We start from the raw sequence: 6,851 nt of genomic DNA, 5'->3' as shown, positions 1-6,851 counted from the left end.
GGCGTGTGGCTGGGTGGCGTCAGTAGGTTGGAATCAATAGTGAAGCATCTAAATCTTTAAAAGTCCTGGTCTCCCAAGAGAGCTAAGTAAAATATGTGACATTTATCCACATCCCTGGGTTATTTTCTTCAGGCGAAACTACTCTGCTTGCCGCTTCTATAGAGGACTGCTGGTTTGTATCTTTCCAGGAAGTTTCCCTGTGTCTCTTCCCCCAGTCATAACCCATGTTCTGGCCAAAAGGGTGGTTACGTGATCAGGCTGGCTACCCACAGCACCCCACCCACCTGGCAGCAGCGATGGGTCCGGTCGGAGTCTTTCCCTGCCACTGACGCCTAGACTCTGGGAGCAAGCAGCTCTCTCTTTGCTGGAGCAGCAGGTTCTATGCCACGTGGAGAACGCCCATCAGGAGTCAGAGAGATTGAGGCCAACAGGTGAAAAGAAACAGTAAACTGTTGATGAAAGATGGGCAGCACTGGGGAGAGCCCTGGGGGCACTCACCTCACAGTTGCTCTCCTGGAGGCCCTGGTTCCTAGACTTTTTCTTTCACTTCCAAGAGCTGCCCCAGTATCCTCCCCCTTCATGAGGGCCGGTAAATTCCTTCTCTGCCTAGGCCAGTATGAGTTGAGTTTCTGTTGCTTGCACTGAAGGGTCCTGGCTGATATGGTCCTGTTTCCACACTCTCCCACACCCACTGGCCAAGCAGCCAATGAGAGCAAAGGAGGGTGGTTCCCATCCAGGCCAGCAGCACCCCCTCCAGTTGAGAGAGGTCACCCCATGCACTTTCTGGTGAGCATGTGAGCACTTGGTGCTGTTAGGGTGACATTGAAAAAGCACAGGTCTGTGACTCCAAGTAAAATCCAAGTAAAATGAAAATAACATAATGAATGAAAGCTTCTCTGTCTGTGATGTCTCTACCCCAAAAGACACCAATTTCCATCTTTAGAGGGTCACTCCTTTGGGCTAGGGCTCCTTTTGAAATATAAGCTGGGAGAGTAGTTCAGGAGGCAGTAAGTAGGCCAATTTGCCAAAAAATTTATACACCTGAATGCACCAAATTCACTAAATTTAAAAAATTATAAAAACTTGTTTATTTTAACTAAATATAAAAACTGGTTTCTTTTAACTAAATCTAATTTTCAGCACTTCATATAAAATGTTGACATTTTGGTTTCCCACATAAAATTACTGGGACAGTTTAGCTTGGCAGCAATTTGCAGAAAGTTTCTACAGGAAAGGGTAAAATTGTTTACGCACCTGAAGAGAAGTGAATCTCTAATGATGATAAACAGCACCAGGAGTGATGATATTTTAAAGGGGGATGTCAGGCTGAACTGGGACAAGATAATTCATCTAGTCACTCATTTATTTAACATATACATCCTGGTTACCTGTCCTGTGCCAGGCTCAGGACTCAAGGATACACATGTGACAAGACATGATCCATGCCCTCAAGGAACTCCAGCAGGGGAAAACCCAGGGAATCAAGGAGATGCAGCCCAGTGGTCTTAGGACAGAATACAGGCCTACACAAGGCCAATGAGGAACAGAAGTAGCTTGGTCCTCTTTGCCTGAGGAGGTGAGAAGGAGACAAGATGTTTGAGTTGGGTTTTGAAGGATGTGTAGGAGTTCACCAGGTAAAGAAGAATGGAGAAAATCTTCAGGCAGGAAGTACAGACTAAACTAAGGTTCTGAGGCACAGAAGGTGGAGAGGAAGATGAAGATGAGGAGGAACAAAAGGAGTGTGGTGGCCAAATCACCAGGCTTCTACAAAGCCAGTCAAAAGGGATTTGACTTTCACTCTGTGGGTAATAGGGAGCCACTGAAGGTATTATGTAGGGGAAGCAAATCACCCTGTCTCCATCGCAGCTGTGACCAAGATGGACCAACAGTGCTAGAAAGGAGGGGGCTAGAAGACCAGGGTAGAGGCTGCTGCAGTTGTCCAAGCAATAGATGAACAGGGCTAAGTTAGAATTTATTCATTCAACAGATATTTATTGATCACCACCTGTCTAGAGACAGGCGCTAGCTCAGGTGATCACTGCTGGGGATTCAGCAGTGGGTAGAAGCTGGGCGATAGAAGCGGAGGCAGAGGAAGAGCATTCCAGCTGGAGGAAACAGAATGTGGAGGCCCTAACGTGGGAGAGATTTGGGTTCTTTTCAGGCAGGGAAGGAAGAACAGTGTGGCTAGAGCCTCAGGACTGGGAGGCTGGGAGAGGCTAAAACTGAGGCTGCAGTGGAGCTGGGGCCAGGGCGTTGCTCATCCACATTTATCTCTGCCCTTCAAGGTCCAGTGTAAATGCTACCTCCACCAGGAAGCCTTCCCTGATCACTGATTCATCTCTCCCTCTCTCAGCTCCCTGCTACTTTTACCAGGATGACCACTGGAGTGGTTTCTGGCCCAGAGTGGATACTCCATAAATGTTTCTTGAATAAATGACTGAAAGAGGGAAAAAAGAGTGGTATGAGGCAGATAGTGAGAGGTGGTGGGTGGTCACAGAAAAGCGGGAAAGGTGGTGGCCTGGCGGGGAGAAGTGTCAGCCTGTGTGATAGTCCGGATGGTGTTTTTCAGACTTCAGGTCATGACAATTTAGTGAGCACAACAATAAGCATGTTTTAAAAAACTAAACAGAGTTAAAATATTAGAATGCAGAGTGTGTGGGAAGGGTTGGTATTGCTTCATGAAGCCTTGCTCTGGTTACACACACACATCCCAACGTAAAATCTACCTCTTTCTGTGGTCAGGGAAAAAGAGTTTGAGACCATCAGAATTCAGATATAGATTTGGCTCTTGTATCAGAGACTAAAAATAACAATGATTTAGACAAAATAAACACCTACGTTTCTCTCCATTGGCTGGAACAGTGACTCCGGGGTGAGTGGGGCCCAGGCTCCTTCCCCTGGCTACGTCACCTCAAGATGGAGCTGCTGTATCTGTGTTCCTGGAAGTGGGAAGGGACAGGAGGAGTTGGGGGGGAGGCATGGCTACTTCTCCTGAAGGCCACCACCAGGAAGTGGCATCTGTCACTTCTACTCTCATCCAACTTTCCAGCAGGGAGTCACCTGACCATGTGGAGCTGCAAGGGAGGCTGGGAGGTGTGGCCTTTGTCTGGGCAGCCAGATGCCCAGCTAGAAACAGGGGGTTCTGTTGCAATACAAGGGGAGAGTGGACGTAGGGTCATCCTGCAGCCTCTGACCCCGCCTGTGTTTGAGGACCTGCTAGGGATCCCATGGGCTTTGGGATCTGTTGCCTGGGCATAGGCCCTGCAGGCTACATGCCAGGCCCTCCTCCCCTGGGGGCCGGGGAGGCCTCCTCCCATCTTACTCCACACCCCGTGTCCTCTCTCTGGATACCAATGGCCCCCAGAGCTCCCCACGCTCTTTGGATTCTGTGAGGAGTGAAGAAGACGGCCCATGTGGCTGTTTCCACGGCACTGGGCCTGGTGCAGAGGAAGCCCTCTGTGAAGGAAGCCATCTGCATCCATGTTTCCTTCCACCTAACTTAGCATGTTTCCGCTCTCCTCCTAACTTAGCCCGGCTAACTGTCATAGCCCCCAGGGGCCCCCGACACCCCAAAGTCTACAGATACCCTTCATCACTCACTCAGCCCTGTGCCCTTTGCCTCCTGTGCCTCAGCCTCAGCATCCATAAAGGGGGACTAGTGAGAGGACTTGACACAGAGAGTTGTGTGACAGTGTCCTCATCCATAAGATGATGAGGGCTGTTGTAAGGCTTAGATGAAATCATGCATGAGAAGGCTCTGGCTGGGCTGGGCCTGAGATCACCGTCTGCCCCGGCCACGGGCTGGGGAACTGTCAGCCACGTGACCTCCTCGGCCTCCTCACTGTCAGGTGGCAGTGTGCACAGGCTGAAGGGGAGAGTGCTTGCCTTTCCCCTCCTGTTCTCCCAACTGTAGGAAACACCCTGCTCCAAAGTGTGGCCCCAGCCTTACCCACCTCCAAATGTCACCAACAGAAGAACTCAGTCCTTTGAGCCTTCAGAAAGATGGCTGCCACGGCTCACAGTCCTTCTCCGGCGTTCTTTTTAAAGCACAGTTAATTTTGCTTTGCAAATGTGTGAGCCCTTGGGGTTAATTAGAGGAAGTGTGGAGTGTGAGAGGGAGAGCAAGAAAATTTTGAGCCTGTCAGGATTCCTGCCTTTTCACGCTGGCATAGAATCACAGAACTGGGCAGTCTAGCCCAACCCCTGCCTCTCACAGCTGGGGAAACTGAGGCTCGTGGAGAGGTGCTGACCCAAGTTTGGAGACAGGACCAGGTGAATCCCAGGTGTCCTCACTTCTTCCGTGCTCTTCCCCGGCACTCAAGCTCCCATCCATGTTCGCCCACGACTTGCTTCCGAAGATGCAGGATCTCTGGGTTATTTACTGTCTCACCCTGGGAATCACAGAGCAGTGGGAGCAGCACGTGGAGGCTGACACTGGAGTCTGCCAGGCTGGGGTGACATCGCGGCTACAGGAGTGAACCAATGTCACTCCCCTGGAGGCTTAGTTGTTTCCTGTATAAATGGGGGTGGGTGGGTAAGAATACTAGTCACTTGGGTTTGTTGGGAAGATTAAACATACTGTAAAAAGCACGTAGGACGCTGATGGGAATATAGAGACATTTGTGTTTTCCTCCTTTCCCTCACCTTTGTTGCTCAAAAATAATTAAAAAAAATTTTTTTAAGTTAGTGGGGTTTTTGTTGCTGTTGTTTTGTGTTTGTTGTCTTATTTTGTTCTTGGGCAAACCCACCCCCTCTCCAAACCCACCCCCCCCACAAAAGGTGTGAGACCAGCCAAAGGCACGGGGCCCACAGGGAAGGTGTGGGGAGGCTGGTTCTGTAGGGGTTTACGTGTGTTTTTGTTTGTAGATTTGTTCTCAGGTCCTGGCTGTCCAACTACGAGCAGTCAATATACAGTCCTTGTCTCCAGGAGGCTAAATCCCGAGGAAAAACGAGGTGCCAGAACAAGGTGGCTCCCACAGTACAGGGAGGGGTGGGGGGAGGACCAAGGCTGAGGGGTCACATCCAGGAGGAGCAGTGGCAGTGGGCGTCCCAGGCAGCTCACTTACTGCCGTCAGGTCTTGGGCCTGTCCTGGGTGATGCTCTTTGTTGATGGCCCTGGAAACCCACGTGGCCGGGATATGGTGACAATGGATGAATTGTTCCAGAAGCCTGGGCCCTGACTGGCCTCTAACTCCCCATGGCCGGAACAAATGCTGATCATCAAGTGTAAATGCCAATATTTCCCTGCACGCTGAGGACACTCACGCAGAGGCTTCCCAAGGGGTGGATGCAGGCGCCCTCAGCAGGCTGCAGGCTCCTCGATGATCCAGTACCCAGGCCTGGCTTGGTGACTGATAAGATGTTAGAGGAAACAATAAAATGGAAGCCCTCCTGTCAGGGGACCACTGGGCATCCTGGCTCCTGCCCTTGAACTGGCCTGTAGGCCTCACACTGTCCCCACCCAGAGATGAGGGCCCAGTCCTGGCTCCTCACAGGCTTATTCCTGCCCTGGCCTCTTGCACATCCTGCCCTCACCTAAGGGACACACCCTGCTTCTATCTGCTTAACGTGGATACACACATCTGGCTGCATATCAGCAGCACCTAGTGATGGCCCCAACCCAGAACAATGAAATCAGAATCTCTGTGGGTGGGGCCTGGGGGCCTGGACTCCCCCAGATGATTCTGATGTGTGGCCAGGGTTGAGCCACTAGATGATTCTTACCCATGTAGGGGGCCTAGCTGAAGTCCCAGTCCTCCAGGAAGCCCTCCTGACTTACCCCTGTGCAGGTGATCATCCTCCTCTGAGGACCTGTGGGCCATGCAAGGAGCAGTCACTGGGCAATGATGGCAGCCTGCTTTGTGTGGGATGGTAATTAGGAAGCAGAATTCAGGCTTTGCCCCACACTAGCTGCATATCTTTGGTCAAGTTACCAAACCTGAGACTCAGTTTCCTCATCTGCAAAATGGGCATTAATAATAGTGCCTACCTCATGGGCTGGGATAAGATGCTTCCACTGACCAATCCAACCTCAAGGACCCCACACCTCCCCCATGGCTCCTCTATTTCCAAAACCACAGGTTCCCACAAGCCCAGAGAGTGCACCAGTTTCTAGGGATCTCCATCTGCATCTCCAACCTACTTTCTCCTGCATCCTGCGTGCTGGGAGAAGCTCCTGGGCGAGTCACATCCACCCTCACACTTCCTTCCAGGAAGACTCCTGAGCCTCCAAGTCTGATCTTGTAGGTGACAGTGAGAAACATCAAAGGGAAGAAAACCAGCCCCCACAGCCTCCCACCACCTAGGAGGTAGCTACCCTTCCTTAGTATCCATTCTAGCCAGACGGGCAGAGTCTGCCCTGGCTCTGGGCTGGCACGGGAGGCATAACTAGACATTTATGCAGGGTTTTCCCTGTTGAGAAAGCACTTCTACGTGATCCTTGTGAGACGACTTCTTCTCCTCATCTGCAGATAACTTGACCAAGGTCACGGTTAGCAAGTTCTAGGGCTAGAGTTGAGAGTATCAAGAAATTGGAAACAATAGAAATATCCAAAAATAGAGAAATGGTTAAATTCATTAGAGTACATCCATATTGTGGAATACTCCGCAACTATTAAAGTCATGTTGGGGTGGGGGAGAGGGATAAATTAGGAGTTTGGGATTAAAATATATATACTACTATATATAAAATAGATAAATAACAAGGACCTACTGTGTAGCACAGGCAACAATAATCAATATCTTGTAATAACCTATAATGAAAGAGAATCTATATATATAACTGAATCACTTTGCTGTACACCTGAAACTAACACAACACTGTCAATCAGCTATATTTCAATACCATTTTT

This window comes from Mesoplodon bidens, assembly GCF_964165515.1.
Source record: "Mesoplodon bidens genome assembly, chromosome: 1".
NCBI lineage: Eukaryota > Metazoa > Chordata > Mammalia > Artiodactyla > Ziphiidae > Mesoplodon > Mesoplodon bidens.
Note: the sequence above shows the minus strand (reverse complement) of the source record.